The sequence below is a fragment of the Rhinolophus sinicus genome, chromosome 1, assembly GCF_057876585.1.
Source record: "Rhinolophus sinicus isolate RSI-liver-muscle chromosome 1, RSI-T2T, whole genome shotgun sequence".
In the NCBI taxonomy this organism is placed as follows: Eukaryota; Metazoa; Chordata; class Mammalia; order Chiroptera; family Rhinolophidae; genus Rhinolophus; species Rhinolophus sinicus.
This window is the reverse complement of record NC_142501.1, coordinates 142,377,680-142,398,420: the sequence shown is the minus strand read 5'-3', so window position 1 is coordinate 142,398,420 and position 20,741 is coordinate 142,377,680. Positions and strand designations below refer to the sequence as shown.

Sequence of the window (20,741 nt, the reverse complement as noted above, 5' to 3'; positions counted from 1 at the left end):
TGACAGCATAACTGATGGTGAACTAAAAGTTAACTCTTCTTGGAACATAATTCACTACGTTTGTCTGTGAAAACAGATGCTGATCATTTATAGTTCTCCTTCAGTATTTTTCCCTTTTACTCTCTGCTTTTTAAAACAACAAACTCAGCAATTACAAAGAGTGGCAATACAAATTGTGTGGATGAAGGGTGGGGCCATTCAGTCCCAAAATCCCATAAATATTTAAAAATGCTCAGAGCAGGGCAGATAACTCTGCCTATCACTTTGCACGAGTGAACACCTAGATTTGCACCTTTACAATTCAGTTCAAGCATCCACATTCCTCTTATCAAAAATCAAGTTACAATCTTTGTTAATTGTTTGTCCTTGGAATTACCAAGTATTATATAATCTGAAAGGAGTAAAAATAAAATGAAGTCCTATTTTCTAGGAAAAACAAAGAAAAAGAAGTGGCAGTCCGGAGTTTCTTTCAGATGAAAGAGGTGGTGAAGAGATGGTGAGGCAGTTATAAATAAAAATTCTAAGTCTTCCCAACATCTAAACTTTCTGAGTTTGTTTCCTTTTCTTAAAAAGGAAGGCAACATTAGCACCTATCTTGCAGGAAAATTGTGAGTATTTGCTAATAATATACGTAAAATGTCTAGCCCTGTGTTTCTCCCTCAGAAAGTGTGATGGTAGTATCTTCCTTTTCTAATAGGATAGATACTTGAAAATTAAATAAGGAAAATGGACATCATTATTATAGTGAATTACAACAACAACAATAAAATAGCTAACCTATTTTCTTTGGGAATAAGTATCCATAAAACAACATGTAAGTGTATATTTGAAAAATGCTTATAAATAGAATGACATTCCTCAGAAAGATCAGAAACTTAGCTGAGACTAACAAACTGAGCGGCTTTGAGCCAGTGTAAATTTGAATCAACCCTTGCTGTAATGCTCTAATATGATTGGAAAACCAGGCACTAGCAACCTGTAGCAGTAGAGATTAATTTAGATTTCCTACTTTAGTTGTGGATTTTGCTTATTGGTTTATAGTGTATGAAAAATAAATAGCATGAGCTGTCCTTTTTCGTTGTAGAGTGTTTAAAATAAATTGTTTTGAGGGATATTTTTATTAATTATTTTTTTCAGTTACAATTGACATTCAATATCATTTTATATTAGTTTCAGGAGTACAGCATAGTGGTTAGACATTTACTATATAATTTATACAGTTATTCACCCCAATTCGTCTGAAACCCACCTGGTACTATACATAGTTGTTGCAACATTCTTGACTACAGTCTCTATGCCATACTTCACATCCATGTAACTATTTTGTAACTACCAATTCCTATTTCTTAATCCCTTCACCTTTTTCACTCTACTCCCCAAACCCCCTCCCATCTGGGAACCACCAGTTTGTTCACTGTATCTATGAGTCTGTTTCTGTTTTGTTTGTTCATTATTTTATTCTTTAGATTCCACATATAAATGAGATCATATATTATTTGTCTTTCTCAGTCTGACTTATGTCACTTAACAGAATACCTTCTAGGTCCATCCATGTTGTCGCAAATGGCAAGATTTCATTCCTTTTCATGGCTGAGTAATATTCCATTGTATATGGGTACCACCCTTTCTTTATTTAGTCATCATGATGGGCACTTAGGTTGCTTCCATATCTTGGCTCTTGTAAATAGGGATGCAATGAACATAAGGGTGCATATATCTTCTAAAAGTAGTGTTTTGGATTTCGTCAAATAAATACCCAGAAGTGGAATTGCTGGGTCATAAGGTAGTTCAATTTTTAATTCTTTCAGGAACCTCCAAACCATTTTTCATTGAGGCTGAACCAATTTGCAATCGCACCAAGAGTGTACAAGGGTTCCCTTTTCTTCACATTTTCACCAATACTTGTTGTTTGTTGATTTCTTGATGACAGTCGTTTTGACAGGTGTGAGTGATATCTCATTGTGGTTTTAATTTATATTTCTCTGATGATTAGTGATATTAAGCATCTTTTCATACATCTGTTGGCCATCTGTATGTCCTCTTTTGAGAAATGCCTATTCAGGTCCACTGCCCATTTTGTAATCAAATTGTTTGCGGTTTTTTTGGTGTTGTATAAGTTCGTCATACATTTTGGATATTAAAACCTTATCAGTTGTATCATTAGTGAATATCCTCTCCCATTCAAGTAGGCTCTCTTTTCATTTTGTTGACAGTTTCTTTTGCTGTGCATAACGTTTTTAGTTTGATGAAGTCCCATTTGTTTATTTTTTCATTTGGTTTCCCTTGTTTGAGAAGATAGGTCAGAAAAAATATTATGAAGAGCAATCTCTGAGCATTTACTACCTGTGTGTTCTACTAGGAGTTTTATGGTTTCGAGTCTTACATTTAAGTCTTTAATCCATTTTGAGTTTATTCTTGTATGTGGTATATATGGTATAAGAAGGTGATCCAGTTTCTTTTTTCTGTTTCTTTTCTTTCTTTTTCTTTGGGTCTATCTGTCCAGTTTTCCCAACCATTTATTGAATAGACTGTCTTTAACCCACTGTATGTTCTTTGCCTCCTTTGTCATAGATTAAATACCATATAGGCATGCGTTTGTACCTGGGCTCTCAGTTCTCTTCCATTGATTATGTGTCTCTGTTTTTATGCCAGTGCCATGCTGTTTGATTACTGTAGCTTTGTATATAGTTTAATATCAGGCAGTGTAATGCCTCAAGCTTTGTTCTTCTTTCTGAAGATTGCTTTGGCGCTTCAGGGTCTTCTGTGGTTCCATATAAGTTTTAAGATGACTTGTTCTAGTTCTGTGAAAAATGCCATTGGTGTATTGATAAGGATTGCATTAAATCAGTAGATTGTTTTGAGTAGTGTGGACACGTTAATGATGTTAATTCTTCCTATCCAGGAGTATTGTATACGCGGTATACGCGTATGCTTCCATAGGTTTTTTTATCTCTTTCAATTTCTTTCTTCGTTGTTCTATAGTTTTCCAAGTACGTGTCTTTTACCTCCTTGGTTAAATTTATTTCTAAGTTTGTTTGTTTTTCATACAATTGTAAATGGGTTTGTTTTCTTAATTTGTCTTTCTGACCGTTCATTATTAGTGTAGAAAAAGGCAAGCAATTTCTGAATATGAATTCATTTATCAGTTCTAGTCATTTTTTGGTGGAATCTTTTGGGCTCTCTATATGGAGTATAATATCATCTGAAAATACAGTTTTACTTTGACCGTTCCAATTTGGATGCCTTTTTTTTTTCCTTGTCGATTGCTATGGCTGGGACTTCCAGTACTATTAAGATGTTGGACAAAATTGGTGAAATTGGGCATCCCTGTCTTCTTCCTGATCTTAAGCAGAATGCTTTTAGCTTGTGCCCTTTGCTTATGATGCTAGCTCTGGGTGTGTTGTATATGGCCTTTATTAGGTTGAGATATGTTCCCTTTATTCCCACTTTGCTGGCAGTTTTTATCATAAATGGATGCTGGATTTTGTCAAAAGTGTTTTTCTGCATCTATTGATATGATCGTATGATTTTTATCTTTCATTTGCTTATGTAGTGTGTTACATTAATTGATTTGTATATAATGAACCAAACTTTAAAGAATACATGTGCTTGATCATGGTGTATGATCTTTTTAACGTTTTGCTGAATTTGGTTTGCTAATATTTTCCAGAGGATATTTGCATCTATGTTCATCAGGGATATTGGCCTATAGTTTTCTTTTTCTGTAATGTTGTGTGTTTTTTTTCTGGTTTTGGAATCAGGGTAATGGTGGCCTCGTAAAATGTGCTTAGGAACTTTTCCTACTTTTGAATTTTTTGGAATAGTTTTAGAAGGATAGGTGTTAATTCTTCTTTGAATGTTTGGTAAAATGCACCTGTGAAGGCATCTGGTCCAGGACTTTTGTTTCTTGGGAGTTTTTGATTATTGATTAGATTTCGTTAGTAGTAACCAGTCGGTTCAGATTTTGTTTCTTCTTGATTCAGTCTTGGAACATTGTATGTTTCTAGGAATTTATCCATTTCTTTCAGATTGTCCAATTTGTTGGCATGTAATTGTTCATAATATTTTCTCATAATCCTTTGTATTTCAGTGGTGTTCATTGTACTTGTCTTTCATTTATTTGGGTCTTCTCTCTTTTTTTCTTGAGTCTGGTTAAAAGTTCATCAATTTTGTTATCTTTCCTATAAACCAGCTCTTTGTTTTATTGATCTTTTGTATTTTTTTAGACTCTATTTTGTTTATTTCTAATCTTTATTATTTTTTCCTATACTCACTATGAACTAGTATGAAGTAGGCCTGTATTGCTATGAATTTCCCTCTTAATGCTGCTTTCTCTGTGGCCTGTAGATTTTGGGTCATTCTGTTTTGATTTTCATTTGATTCAAGGTATCTTTTGATTTCTTCCTTGATCTCATTGTTGACCTATTCAGTATTTAGTAGCGTGTTATTAGACCTCCATGTGTTTGTGTGTCTTTCATTTTTTGTTTCTTGTAATTGATTTGTATCCTCACCCCTGTGGCCAGAGAAGACACTTGATAAGATTTCAGTCTTCTTAAATTTATTGAGACTTGTTTTCTGGCCTCATGTGTGGTCTATCTTGCAAGAAGTTCCCCATGCACTTGAAAATAATGTATATTATGGTACTTTGGGGTGAAATGCTCTAAAAATATCAATTAAGTCTATCTAGTCTGGTGTATCATTTAAGGCCACTGTTTTCTTGTTGATTTTCTTTCTGGAAGATCTGTCTATTGGTGTCAGTGGGGTGTTAAAGTCCCCCATTGTGATTGTGTTACTGTAAATCTCTCACTTTACAGTGGTCAATATTTGCTTTATATATTTAAGTGCTGCTATGTTGGGTACGTAAATATTTACAAGACATATCCTCTTGTTGGATTGATCCCTTTATCATTATGTAATGTCCCTCTTCGTCTGTTATTATAGCCTTTGTTTTAAAGTCTATTTTGTCTTATATAAGTATTGCTACCCCAGTTTTATGTTTGTTTCCATTCTTATGAAATATCTTTTCCCATCCATTTACTTTCAGTCTGTGTCTTTCGATCTGAAGTGGATCTCCCATGGACAGCCTATGTATGGGTCTTGTTTTCTAATCCAATCAGCTATCCTATGTCTTTTGATTGGAGCATTTAATCCATATACATTTAAAGTGATTGTTGATAGATACATAGTTATTGCCATTTTATTATTTATCATTATGTTTTTGACCCCTTCTTCTTAAACAAGTTCGTTTAACATTTCCTATAATGCCAGTTTTCTGGTGATGAATTCCTTTAGCTTTTCCTTGTCTAGGAAGTTCTTTATCTCTCCTTCAATTTTAAATGATATCTTTGCTGGGTAGAGTAGACATGGTTGTAGGTCCTTGCTTTTCATCACATTGAATATTTTGTGCCAATCCCCTTTTGCCTGCAACGTTTCTGTTGAGAAATTAGCTGACAATCTTATGGGAGCTCCCTTGTAAGTAACTAGTTGCCTTTCTCTTGCTACTTTTAGAATTCTCTCTTTGTCTTTAATCCTTGCCATTTTAATTATACTGTGTCTTGGTGTGGGCCTGTTTGGGTTCATCTTATTTGGGACTCTCTGCACTTCCTGGGTTTGTATGTCTATTTCCTTCCCCAGATTAGGAAAGTTTTCAGTCATTACTACTTCAAATACATTCTCAATACCTTGTAAAATAAATTATTTCTGAGATTCCTTTTCTGATCTCTGAAACATAAACAACTAACTATGTTGGTCTAGCAAAGTGTGAACATAAGGGTTGTGCCTTCAAAAATCTCTACAATTTCCTGTATCCTGTCTGAACTGACTGAAAGTTAATTTACTCTGAAGATGGCATTTTAAACCCACTTCTAGGAAGATAAACATTAAAAGTTTTACTTTCCAAGCTTTCCAAGTACTTAAATCATGCTGACTTTTCCTCAATTGGTGCCTTGTTCCTATGTTTCATTTATTTCTCCCACAAATCTAAACATTTATAGTATCTCTAGAACAATCATACAACACAGTTTTGCAAGTTTAAAAATCATCCAGATTTTTCTTTCCCACTCTGACAGCTCCCAAAGTACCTGGTCCCATGGCAGGAATGAGAGCACACTGAGACATGAACACCACTTAATCGGCCTGATTCTGCTGAGAGCAGAGTACTTGAGATGCAGAAGCTTTTTAAGTCAGTAGAGTAACGTTTAATGCACAAGAAGAGATACTGGGGTAATTTACACCCCTTTATCAAAGTAAAACGTTCCTCAGTGATTCTTATGAACATGTAATGGAGATGTACTCTACTGCATTCTGTAAAACTTGACTAAACTCGGTTAGAAAATCAGTGTGAGTTAAAAAAAAAAAAAAAAAAAAGAGGTGGAGTAATTTTTAAAAGAAATACTGATATATTTTAAATATATGCGACACTATAACCTAATTGCTAACAATGTGTTTCTGAATAACAGTCTTGTTTTACTTATTTTGCATAATGTAAATTCCTTTTTAGTTAGTAATATCATTATTTATATGTAGCTTACAGGTATTTATGGTATTCTTACTAGGCATTTGCTAACTTAGAAGGTCTCTTCTCATAGATCTTAGAATCCAGTTTAAGAAACAAGGCCAGATGATACAAAATAATTAATACAGGAAAATCTTTAAAGAAAGTGAGTTCTCTTACATAGGTTAAACAACATCTGAATTCTTAATTATGCTACATATTTGCTCAGAATATTACTTCTTTGAGAAAAAACACACACAGAGAATAAATGTTAGAGTTCAATCCGAGTTCATTTGAATGATGAAAGTTAGCAGCTCCCTTATTTAGGCTTTCTCCAGCATTTTCTTCAAATATCAATTATAATCAATGAAATTTTATGTTAGTTGTATTCTGTGATCTCCTTAAGGCCCTTTAAACTATCCTCAGATGCAGGGGTAGATACAGTGACTGGCATATATGAGATCTTTGGTAAAGAAAAAAATGAACAATTTATTTAATGAATGCTTTATTTGCCCCCTTCCTTCTTATTTCATATACTATATGGTACATTAAAATCTACTTGAGAAGTCTAGAAATGTTGGGAATGTGATCAAGTCATTTAAACTATGTTTGTCATATCCTCATTTGCTATTTCCAGAGCCACAATTCTGTAAACCATCCCAGTAATTTCAATTGGCAGACAGTTATTTTGTACCTTCTCTAAGTAATAATTCATTTGCTTGATTCACATGCATAGGCTAGCTAATACTTCTGATATGACAATGATCCTGATATTGAGAGCATCTTACTTCCTTTATCATTTTCCAGAAGGACAAAGAAAGATTATCTCTGAAGTTCATTGTCTGCAATGATTTTTCTTTTTCTAATGACATTCTAGACCACCTCATGGGAATAGAAGCAATTGGCTAGGACTCCAAAATTTGCATGAAGCCCTAAAATATTTTAAATCTACCTTGTTTGCTGAAAAGAGAATCCCAAGAAAAACATGTAAATTCTAAAGCCATTCCTGGGCCTTAATAACTTCAAATTTTAGAGAATTCCCACCGTGAGGACCTTATGTTTGCGTGTTTTCCATGTGCAAGTTTCCATGGTGGACTCAAGTTAGAATGCCTTATATTTTTAAGAATCACTTCTATCTCTGACACTTATATTGAAGAAACCCAAGAGCTTCTGGTGAGCAATGAGGGGATTAGCTGATCATATACGGCTCAATTACACACTATATGATGACAAAGGAAAAATATTCATTGAATCAGTGCCCTCCTGTCTAGATCAAAGACCATCACTTCACTGAGAGATGCTGGCTTATATTATCGTATGGAGATTGTAAATGTGTGACTATAGTGTATATAAACATTATGATATCAGGGAAAATAGAGACCAAGGAAAATTGGCATAAATAGAAAAAATATTTTCTTGATCTCAATTCACTATTTTTATGGAGAACATGTAAACAATTAACTCAAGATCTTAATTAAGGGAATAGATCCTTGACTAATAAATCCTCTGCTAATGGTAAGGAAACTTAGGAAATCTAAAACTCATTTTGCCTGGGTATGAATTCATTTTATCTGCCTTTCTTGTTACCATTATGGAAGACTAATAGTATTTCCCATTTTCCTAGCCTTTTCGGGGAGGAAAGAACGTAGTATCAATTCCCATACAAACAGAATGACAAAAGAGCACATTTTTGTGCAATGAAACATAATGTTTTCACCCTTTTTTGTGGTGGGACTCCGTTATGACTGTTTCATTGAATCCAATAGTGAATACTTTTGGTACTTAGCTAATTAACTCTCTCCAGTAAGAAGTCTGACTTTAACTCAATAACAAATATATAAGATTTATAGTTATACAGCTTTTAAAATTAATGGTGAATTTCTTCAGCCCAGTAGTTACTGTTTCCAAGGTTGTCACAGGGAGCTTTTTCTGCTTTATAGTTCCTAGAGTTCATCATTCCTTCTTACAATTGTTCATTGCATTCAAACCCCTACGAGGCATTGTGTTTTTTCCAGTCACTAGGGATAGAGCAGTGAACAGTGACACTTTTCATTTTAATGTTGGCCAACAGTTAAGAAATCTAAGGTTTTAGTCCACCAATTAGCTGTCTACAGCTTTAGGTATATAGTGAAGTAAAGCCAAATCAATGAGTTGTTATTAAACACTTATGTTTTCTGTGGCAAATTGCCAGGATTATTCCAGTTTAAAAGTCCTGGCAAATCTGAGGGTAGATGAAGCAGGTATTGCTGTCCCTCTGCTCATGGTGATTTCACTATTTTACAGAACCTACCAGGAATATTCAGCATCTGAGAAAGGATCCATAACTTCCATTCCCTGGAAAATCTTGAAACCTATCTTATCTCAGCTCCTAAACCCATAGACTGCAACCTAGGGATCTCTAACACCCTAGAACAAATGCAGCAAAAAGTGGTACATTCCCTTTGTTAAAAGCAATAATAAACTGGGATAGCTTTGACCACTAGAGGACAAGGACATTGACATATTCTTGATTATTTGTGACAGTATAAAATTTATATTACATAAGGCTAAGAAGACACTTTCAAACTTGTAGCAAAAGTCCGTTTTCCTTTCTAGTACATCAAAGAAAGTTTTGTTTAATTGCAAACAAGTACACACGTATTCTTCTCTAAAATGTCTATGTTGAGAAATTCTGGAAGCTCAGGGGTACATTCTTGACCTTAAGGGATCACATCAGAAATACCAACACCTACAATCTCCCACCAAAAAAAAAAAAAGAAAGACAATAGGATCCAGATCAGGAGTCTGCAAACCTTTGCTGTAAAAGCTCACAGTGTAACTATTTTAGGCTTTGCAGGCAGCAAGGTTTCTGTCACATTACTCATCTCTGCCTTTGGAGACTGAAAGCAGCCACAGATAGTGTTTGGAAATAAGCACGCCTGTGACATGCTGTGACATGCTTGTGCCAGGCAGCTGTCCACATTTGGCTCACAGGCCATAGTTCACCAATCCCTGATCTAGATAGGTCTGTATTCTGGGTAAAGGTAATATTTGTCATATTTATTTCGGTCCTCACTTCTATTTTATGTCCTATCACATAATGAAATAAACGTAAGTATGTACTTTAAATAGTGAAGGAAATACAATTTTCTGTGTATCACCAGGTATGATTTATAATAAAGGATATCCTCAGAAACCTCATGTTTACCCATTTAAGTGCTGTTAGTTTCTACATTGATAAACTTTTGACCCTTTTTCTATATTGTAGATCATTAGCCCTTGCCTTATATTATACTAAGTTAAATTGAATTTTTTCTTACTGTTTTTGCCAGAGATATTCTTTTTTTTAGCTTAAAAAAAGGTCTTATTGGTCAGTTGGGTAAGTGTCTAGAGATATTTTTAGGAGGCATATACTCTACATCAGTTGGCCTCAGTCTGCAAGGATTTTCCGTTTGATGTTGTCATCACCACCACCTTTGATATCAGCTATCCACGGCAATGTGTCTCTAGTAACCCCTTTTCTTATGTCCATACTTCCTCCCACTGTAGCCCCACGAATGCAATCTGCTCTCTACTGAAGAACTAAATTCTGATTGAAAGACCCAGATAACCTAGTTTCTGGTATCAAATAAGTCATCATACAGCCAAAATTAAGTCCCTGGCCTTTGAAGGAGGGCTGCATTTCTCTTCTGGGGGCATAAACTTTATAAATGCTATTTTCCATATACGCAAAAGTTTGGGTTTTGGCTAGGTTTCAAAACATTTAGGTTACTGGTAGTCCGATTAACAGGTAAATAAGATATTTTCCTAGTGTGCTAATACCTCTTTATTTTCCAATTTGTTTATTTGGTAAAACTAATATATTGTTTTCCTTTACTGATTTTGCTACTTAAAATTTACTCCATATCTTGCTTATCTCTGACCAATTTTGTTTTACACAGTGGATCTCAACCCTGGGACACATAAGAATCATCTAGGGAAGCATTTGAAAAACGCCAAAACCTAGATCCCACCCTGTAGAGTTTTCTAGTCATTTGGTTTGGGAGCTAGAGGACAGGCATTAGTCATTTTCTATTTTGGTTTTCATTTTAAGATTCCCTGGTGATTCTCAAGTTAATCAAGGCCTAAGAACAACTGATTTCTATATCCAATTGCTTTTAGAAGTCTGTATAAAGGATTCAATCTGTAGTAGTTCATATTGGTACTCCTCTTTCTATTTGTGGCATAGAAATTTCACACATAATAGATATGAGGCAACCTAAGAACTCTCTCTTTTTAACAATTCCCTGCAAGTTTATCTAAGTGGCTGCATTTCAACATATAACCTTTTTGGGGATGATCTCATCATGTGGAAAATGTAGTAAGGCTTGAGCCATCAGTGTTGAGATCTTTTCTTTCCTTTTCTTTCTGAGACTACTGTGTCTTAAATAACTGTTTCTGATAACTGTGAAGCCATGTGAATATTATTGTCTTTCTCTTGTTCATAGCACCAGAAGAAGGGTCCACAACCCACTCCAGCCTGAAGGTGCCACTACCAAGTTCAGCCAGAGGGGTGTTCAGGGTCACCCCTATGGTAGATACTGAAGGTCCTCCCCACTGTGACCTCACCTCAAAGATAATTCATAGCCTGTGGTCTCCACATAAAGAAGAACAATACAAGTAATCGTCCTTTTCTTTTTTTTTTTCTGTTCTAGGGATAACTGCTCAGGATTACTCCCATATATTTCTTGTATTTCCCCTATACTGTTGGCATGACATTGACACTAGTATTATTTTACAAAATGGACGAAAAGAGACATTGGCAAGCATTGTCTATAAATCATTCAGTAGGATGATATTCTCTTGGTTGTTTTTCATTGTTGTGTGTAATCTTTTCTTTTTTCTTTTCTGTCTTTTTTTTTTTTTTTTAAGAAAGAGCATGAATCTGTTAACAGATTTTGAGTCTCAATCAACTAGCAAAAACTTTGTTTAGGGTTGCTAAAAGACTGTAATATGATTTTTTGAACTAGCTGATAATAAAGTTGTAGATAAGATATTTTAACCTGTCTTTGAATATCTGTGAGTTAGATGAAGATGTACGCTATTAGGTTTGTAAATTTAATTTTAAATGCTGTTTTAATGGGGTTGAAAATAAGAGCTACTGTATGTGTGTAGCTAACTGAATTTGTTCAGTGTTTTAACCTGTATTTGTTAAAAAAGGAAAAACACACACACACTCATAAAGTCCCATGTGTAAGCTTCTCTAAATAGGAAACTACAATTTGTCAAATATATTTGCCATAATTTTTAAATAAAGCTGAAAACTTTTGTAGAAACTAAATTTGGAACTACTTGTTTTCTAGGTTTAAATGCTTGCTTTATTTCTTCTTCAAGAGATGCCTAAAATGTTTTCTATTTAAAAATTACAAAAATGAACCCAAGCCTCTTTTAAGATATACGTATAATACTTTAAAAATGTATTAATAACTTATGGTTGTTAAATAATTTAAAAGTTAACAAACTAAACTGTTACATGAATCATGGTTAGTAAACACTAATGTATAATACATTAATGGAAAAAAATGGATTTAGAATAATAAATGGATTTTAAACTATCCTCTAAGCTTTATCTTGCTAAACACAAATTCTGATTTTCTTGTTTGCATTAGCATGTCTCTCGTGAGAAAGAGTAATGAGTATAAAGAGGTAAGGTTACCACTTACCACTGTCTAAATGCCTAGTTCTTCAACCTTTGAGTTTCCCTACACATTAAATATCCCATCCAACATGTAAGCATCACGTAGATTCACTTTATTGTTTTCAATCAAAGGAGTGCATGGCTTCATTTGCATAGTTTATAACAATCTGTTTTGACAAACAAATCATCAGGCCAGTTGTTGCTATTCAAACTCAGAAACTTTATTTGTAATTTTCAGTGCTAAATATCACCGCCCTTGAAGGTAGTTTAGAGGACTGATATTTCTTTTGAGACTATCAAACTTGATGGCTGATGATTATTAAGGAAATATGTCGCAGGACTCAAAGGACGACTAAACATTAAACAGGTAACACTAATAGTAACTCTGTAATTTTGCCTATGCAACAGTAATGTTAAATATTCTCAGTTATTAAGTTCCTGATAGTTAAAAGTGTAAACCTACAAAAACATAACAAATAGGTCTATAGGTTATTAAAACAACCAATTAACAGTAACTAGAGGCACCAAAATTATTTTACAATATATAACCCTCTAGGTACTAAACAGAACTAAATTAACAATAATAGTAATGCAACTCTTACTAACATCAAACGTAAGCTAAATTTTGATGGAAAAAAAGAACGTGAAAGACTGAATGGTAGGGATGAATGCCAAAACTGCTAATCTTTTAAATACAGGTTTTTTGTTTATGGTGGCTTTTGTCAATGTGATTGGTTTACTTTTTTGCTGCAAATTAGCTTAGGCATATTGCTGTTCAGTTTTTACAGCTGGAGTTGCATGGTAATAGTTTTATGAAGTGTGTGTGTCTGTCATCGATTAAAATTGTTGTGTTATTTGCCTTTCACAAAATGCCATCGAGTTACATTTAATTTCTTTGTTTTTATTCTTTCTCACTATTTCAGGTATACACAAACAAAGAGCGTGTAATTGAATAGCAGAAGTGATGGGCTAAGAAGGATAAAAGTAAGCTTATTTTTTATTTTCTCTAAAATAGGTAATCTTTACCAAAAGGAACCCATGGCAGTGAGCAACATCAAATGCCACACTTGTTGAAACACTGAAACGTTTAGATTGTTGTCAAGGAACTGAGTTATTTTTATCTTCTCTGAAATAAAGTGATCTGACTTGGTGTTCACCTGGCAAGGCTTTCTGAGCTTGTTCAGAAGCTTGTCAAGTGAAACATGAATTAGTAGTTAATATCCAACCCTTTTCTTTGCTATGAACTATTACATATCTCCTTAACTATACAAAGAAAGAATACAAAAACTTTTGCTCTGCAGATATAAGGAAGTCACAATTGTTGGCTGAGATGGAGGGATGGGAAAGGAGAGCTGATAACCCACCACTCACCTACCCCTCGTCAATTAGATAACATTTATTAACATTAACATTTACTTAGTCAAATAAAGTAACTAAACTTACCATTATTTTCCCTCTTTATCCCACCGGATTTATCAATAAACTCCTTGTTTCTCATCTGCCGTTCTATTTGATTCAGCAAATATTCACTGCACACAAAGCACTATTGGAAATTGAGAGGTGATTTCTGTACACAAGGTGTTGAAAACTTTAGCCAATAGAACTCACACTGAAAACAATGCAAAGGCGGTTACAAAATCCACAGACTGACCTGACATATGGAGAATTAAAATGGCTTTGCCATGATATTTGAAACAGGGGAAAAACCAAGTCTTCTCCTTCTGAGCCTGGTGCTCTTTCTACTACACAAATATCCAAATATCCACAACACAGTATAGCCTTAAAAGAGTGCCACAGGAGAGGTAGGAGAGAGTCCTGAGGCACGGAAGTAGGGCAGAGACTGAGGGGACCATGGGATGAAAGGGAGAGCCTGTTCGTTGAGGAGAAAGCGAGTGCCACTTGGTGAAGGGAACAGGATGCATCAATTTGCACAAGGGTCCCGGAAGTTCAGGAAGAGTTTAAAAGGAATGGAAGTCAATGGACTCTGATGGCCAGATTCATGAAGGCACAGAGTGGAAGCCAAGCCTGAAGAGGTGGGGTTCAGTCAGGTAGGACCTGGCTGCCCCCAAGTACTGTGTTAACTTGTTCAGATATTACTGGAAAAATAAAAGGAAGCTGCTGTGGGTTTGAAGTAAAGAATCAGAACTATTCCTCTAAGGAAATCACCCCAAGTAACCAATGCAAACCTCACATTTAGTCAACTTTATAGTCACTCATGCCTCTTCATCTGAGATAGCTTTCCTAAAATCAAAATCGTTAAAAAAAAAAAAAAAAAAAAAAAAAAAAAAAAAAAAACTGTTGAATACTGTATGTGCCTCAATCAACTCCCTTTGTTAAGCTGCAAAATCAAAGACCAAAAGTTAGAGAAATTTTGTTTATCAGTAACATTCCATATTTCATATGACTCTTTAAAAAAGCTAGTTTTTATAAACCAAAGGGAGAATCTCTAATCCAGATATCCTGTGTATTTTTTTCCTTTGATCCTTTTCAAACAATTGACTTGATTTTGTAAAGCAAGGAAAGCAAGATTAGTCACAGTTTGTTACTATTTTGATATATTAATCAATGTTTTTGTAATTACTTTATTGTTGCTGTTGTTTTATAACCCTGTGGCTCTCTCACCATTCAGACTATTATCTTCAAATTCATTAACTCAGGGCAGGGCTATCACAGCAGAAACACTAGTGCTAAACAAGAGAAGAGAACATTCTTAGATGTTGAGTTTAAAAGTTTAAAAGTAAGCGTTTTTAAAGCTCAAAAACAATGATTTGTAAGAAAGGGGATTTGGAGTTTCAAAAGTGTGAATTTGAGTAGGGTTTACGCAGGACATAAAGTTTATGTGTTAACGAATTTAAAAGACTCCCATCCATGAATGAATGAATGAATGAATGAATGAATGAATGTCTCCCTTAAATCCACCTGCCTCCACACATCTACAAGGTAATTATTGTCCAGGCTGAGAAGAAAGCTTATGAGGCAGCAATAACTAAGATATTAATACAAGACATTAGAGTGGCCTTAACTATAAAGTCTATACACTGTATCAATTATCCAATAAAAGCCTGAGATAGTTTTGGAACGCAGAGGGGACCTTTGTCTAAAGTGGAGCCTGGGGAGGCAGCAAGCTTCACAGAGTTCCCCACATCAGTGTGTTGCAGGTACAGTCCTGTAGAAGAATGTTTCTCCATGCTGGCGAGAGTGCAGCAGGTGAGACAGACAGAGGCGCACACACAGTCACCTCTGCAGGCGGCAGGCCAGGGCGCAGTAGCATCCACATGGAGCCACACTCGCCAGGATGCAGGTTATCAGTGGCTACAACATGGAAAGGGGAGATCAGCTGCTCCCTGCCACCAACACCTGCAAAACTGAAATCCAACTAGGAAAAAAAGGGGGGGTAGAATAAATCCCTGAGTTGACGGAGGAAGTCCTGACCAAAATTCATCTGAATTGGCTGAGATTATTTTTCTCTGCCTGGCAGTATTAGGTCTTGAGATTGAAATCAAGTTGAGGTACAGAAAAATATTATTAAAAGTACATTGCAGTCATTTATTGCATAACTTGTCCAACTCTTACAATACTCAGAAGTGAATACAGTCGGCTTCTCCGGCAAAAGGGAATGAGAATTTCCCTCAGTTAGTGGTCTCTCAGCAGAAACCTTTGATAGAATAAAAATTGTTCCAAGTGGCCCTAATTAATGAACGTCTGCCCAGCCAGAGGGTTCCTTCTCTTGTCGGCGTCAGACTGTGATTCCGGGTCCCATTTGGATCCCTTCATGATGTCATGTCTGCTCTCACTAATGTCAAAGTGCTGCCAGAACAGTTATCTTGCCAGTACAAACATTCTCACATCTGACATTTCACCTGGGCAAGTCATGCAAACTTGCATGACAAATTAAGGTTTTTAAATTACAGTGCATTCCATCCAGGTGGACTTGAAGCTCCCTGTGTGCAAGCGCCATACATTCTATCAGACAACGCTGTAACTCGGTGCACTGATGAGCCTACAACAACAAGGAACTCACCGAAACACCAAAGGTAGCCAGCTTAGGGCACAAAACAAAGTACTTAAAATAGTAATAATAACGTTAGTAAGTAATAAATATGTAATTATTGTGTCTGCATATATTTATCTAGCAAAATGGTTTACTACATTCAAGTATGATTAAATCAGAATCAACTTGATGCCAGTAAAGAGACAAAATAGTGAAGATTGTATTTGTAATATTTAGATAATTATTTCAGTATATTAATGGAACTAAGGTCATTTAGTAACAATGAAGTACTAATAGTTTTTAAGTAAATTTGGAACAGAAAGACATATTAAAGTTTCTCATTAATTTTCTTAATGAAATTGTTTCTTCAACAGTATTATTAAAATATGACTTTTGTCCTTTTCGTTCTTCACTTAAAAATATATAGACTGGTACTTTGAAAACCACAAATGTTCCTTTAAAAAGTAATCCTTTAATTATGTAGCATTCTCTATCTCTATGTTTCTTGGTTAATGTAATATAGAAGCTTATAGGGTTTTATGTGTGTGTGTGTGTGTGTGTGTGTGTGTGTGTGTGTGTGTGTGTGTGTATTAAAGGGAATAGAGAACAGCGATTGTAATCTGACTTGGCTGAAAATTCAGTGTCATTTTTTCAGTATCAAAGGGCTGCCTATTACTGAAAACTCTATCTGTTTGACACTCTTGCAAATTCCATGGGAAGATTTAATATTTACTGCAAAAAATTATTTAGTAAGTGATTGAAAATATCCAATTGTGTGGTAATTTACGAAATCAATGACATGGTTTATATTTGATATGAGGGCACAGTAATAATAACAATAAAAAATAATAATAATGCTATCTGTTTTCTGACCACACATGCCTAGCAAGGTACTAGCATTTTCACATAAAAACTTACATGAAACATCTGTAATCCTTACAACAAGCTTGCAAAGGAAGTATAATTAACCTCATTTTACAGAAGAGGAAGTTGAAATTCAGATGTTTAACTAATGTCACACTGCTAATATATAGCAAAACAAATATTTAAACCAAAGTTTGATAACCCACACATTTTCCAGAATGCTATGGTGATTCCCAGCTTTTAATGAATTTGATTGAAAAGAGAACCTAAAATCTCAAGTAGCCTTAACATAATTTCTATTCTGTAGCAATATGATGAACAGTAACTAAAAAATGGATAAAATATTATAACTTAAAGTGCATCTTTACTTTGATCTTGCCTCAAATTTGTCACTTTCGAAAGTTCTGATTTCATGATAGAAAAATCTAGATGAAAGTATCCTGCATTTGTCATAAAGCATGGCCACAGAACAAATGAATTCATTTATAATTTAAACTCTATCTTGACACTGAAAAAATACATGATTAAATAAGCGTGAGAGCAATTTCAGGCTTTCATTCTTCAATCTATAAATCAGAACTCTGCTTTCAAGTATGAGAGTTAATTTCAAACCAGAAATATCTTCATATAAGCCATGCAGTCATGTGTTAAGAACACAAAGGGAAGGTACCATTCAATATTAAATATTTAAAAACAAAGCATTTCCTGTTGCCAATATTCTGTGTATCGTTTCTGGGCCTCCTAGTGCCCTATTAAAGCAGCTGAGTTAACAATAAGATAGGTGTTCTTGTTGACTGCCAGGCACCAGTCTCCCAACCATCATAAAGTTTAATTTTCTAGTCTCTTCACATAGAATTTATTCATTCGTATTCAAAAGATCATTTACCTGAGGGAAAAAGATCACTCTACATGCTGTCTTCTATCTCCATTACTTACACTTCCTCGTGAGAGAGATTGAGAAAACAGGAGAGGGAGCTGTCTGATTTGTACACCACTGGATGCTTTCACAACAGCTAGCTTATTATCTGCCTTTACCAAAAAAAAAGTACAGAAATGGTAAAAAGTTACTAAACACTAACTTTGTTCAAGCTTCTGTTCTACCATGGTTCATATTTCACAGTGGGATATGGTGAATGATCGATTTCCAAAAGACGTGTGAAGCTGGGATCCTCTTCTTAGAACCTCTCTAGAAGCAAATGTCACCACTAGACAAAGGTTTCCTAACACCTTGATGCCTCTAAGGATGACTTCTCCCAATAGGAAAATGTCCCCTCCCCCGTCTCATTCTCTGTCTGCCCTAACATAGGTGTTCCATATTTCCTATATTCTAACCTTATACATGACTTTTTTAACATGAGGACATTTTTAAACTTCTCTGATACATCTTGCCCCTCCTTTCCCAATGTCTTCTGTCATTTTCCCAACTTCACATGGGAATGTGAGAAGACAAAAATCATTCAGGTACAAATAATGATTATCTTAGAATATGGCAGAATTGCCAGTGAATTGGTATTTTTTTGGAGGGAGGATTTTCTCTTTAATATATACTGTCTCCTTTTTTTTAAATTACAAAAGTAATCCACACTCAGTGTTAAAACTTAAACTACATAATATAAATACGCAATCTAAAAATTCAAAGTCTATAATCCTTTTATCATTTCTTATTAGTTTTGCAATGTGATTGAACATAAAAATAAAATCATGTAATGAGGTCAGACAATTAAGTTTGTGAACTCATTCTAGAAAAAGTGCTACATACCTCATTGCTGAATATCACTACCGTCACACTCAAAGTACTCCCCTTGGGAAGCTGTGCACCGACGCCTGTTCCTAGTCCACCCTTCAAAGCAGTTTTAGAACTCTTTTTCTGGAATGGCCATCAGAGCTGTTGTCGTATTACCTTTGATGTCGTGAATGCCATCCAAATATCTTCCATTCGATATTTCCTTTGTCTTCGGGTAAGAAAGAAGTCATTGGGGCCTGATCAGGTGAGTAGGGAGGGTGTTCAAATACAATTATTTGTTTACCGGCTAAAAACTCTCTCACAGACAGTGACGTGTGAGCTGGTGCTTTGTCATGATGCAAGAGCCCTGAATTGTTGGCAAAAAGTTCAAGTTGTCTTAACTTGTTCACGCAGCCTTTCCAGCACTTCCAAATAGTAAACTTGGTTAACTGTTTGTCCAGTTGGTACAAATTCACAATGAATAATGCCTCTGATATCAAAAAAAGTTGGCAACATCATTGCAACAAGTTCACAAACTTAATTGTCAGACCTCATATATACATACATATAAAATATATGTAGACTAAGCACATGAATAAAGAAGTTAAATGTATACAAATATGTAAAACATATAGTAGATATAAAGTATATGTAAGTATATGTGTAAGCCATATATGCAGAAAACACCCACATGTATGAGCGTGCATATGTGCGTGTTTTATGTTTTCATTTTCTCTTTCCGTCCATAGATTTTCTTTACCACAACTTGCTTTACCACTTAACACCCAAGCGTAACACAGAGCCTGGCACATCGGTAACCACTGTTGGTGCTACCCACTAACAAAATCTACAGATATGTTAGCAAAAAGTTAATGATTTCCAAAAAGCAAATTGGACATCCCTATATTTGCTGTTCCAACCTTGTTTCCTCTCTATGAGCACAATCCTGCTCTCTTTAGAAGATATCCATAGCATGTACACTCCTTTAGCTTACATAATAACTCTGATCACTAAAAAGAAAGAGTGGGGCATAATTAGGAGTAAGCAGTAGTGTGCAGTGGTCGGCAAATGACTGTGTGCTGGAAAGCCTGGTTTTATTTCCCGGTTCTGTTGCTTTCTGTCAGATTGCAGGCAACATTGGTCAAGTGGAGACAATACGCGTACCTGACTCGTAGGGCTTCTTATGGGATCAAGTAAGTTAGAACATATAAAGCCTTTAGAATCATGCCTGGCACAGAGTAAACACTCAGTAAATGTTCAATAATCATATTCTTCTTTGCATTACCATTTTTGCTGCTATCACCGAATTAAGGTAGGTTTACTTCTAATACAGAATGATTAAATTCCTTTTCAACAGAGAGAGAATGCACACATAAGTAATAGTAAGTATGAAAAAAGAAATATAGGTGTAGATGCATTATAAATGTAAAAACACATGCTAGAAGGTCAGAATTCTAAGATTTTCTGTCTTCTTGATAAAGTTTTTTGTTTGATCCTTACTCCTGATACAAAATGTTATCTCATACACCTTTTAAATACCTAATGATAATGATTACTCTTATTTCACTTCCCATGGTTTAAAAGATTTAGAGAACAGCTAACACAATCTACTTTTTTTTTTTTTTTTTAAGATTTTATTGGGGAAGGGGAATAGGACTTTATTGGGGAACAGTGCGTACTTCCAGGACTTTTTTCCAAGTCAAGTTGTTGTCCTTTCAGTCTTAGTTGTGGAGGGCGCAGCTCAGCTCCAGGTCCAGTTGCCATTTCTAGTTGCAGAGGGCATAGCCCACCATCCCTTGCAGGAATGGAGGAGTTGAACCGGCAACCTTGTGGTTGAGAGCCCACTGGCCCACGTGGGAATCGAACCGGCAGCCTTTGGAGTTAGGAGCATGGAGCTCTAACCGCCTGAGCCACCAGGCCGGCCCCGGCCCCCGACACAATCTACTTTTTAATAACCCCAGCCTTGTTAAGGAATCATAAGAAGTGTAATTCAATGATTGTCAAACCTGTTCAT

The 20,741-nt window shown here is 35.2% G+C and overlaps 1 protein-coding gene and 1 long non-coding RNA gene across 4 annotated transcripts in view; one reads left to right on the top strand and one right to left on the bottom strand.

The window, feature by feature from the left end:
• Positions 1-20,741, bottom strand: part of LOC109438008 (mitochondria-eating protein-like) — a 297,423-nt gene that overhangs the window by 173,014 nt on the left and 103,668 nt on the right. The gene's annotated exons all lie outside the window — the stretch shown is intronic.
• LOC141568326 (uncharacterized) overlaps positions 1-20,741 on the top strand; it is a 77,148-nt gene that overhangs the window by 45,531 nt on the left and 10,876 nt on the right. Inside the window, exons 2-3 of one of the 3 annotated variants that reach the window (XR_016022366.1) lie at positions 12,388-12,516; positions 13,073-13,133. This is a non-coding gene — a long non-coding RNA (uncharacterized LOC141568326). Of the gene's footprint in view, positions 1-10,959; positions 11,132-12,387; positions 12,517-13,072; positions 13,134-20,741 lie in introns of all 3 variants that reach the window. The other 2 variants (XR_012491454.2, XR_012491455.2) reach the window with 2 other exon arrangements.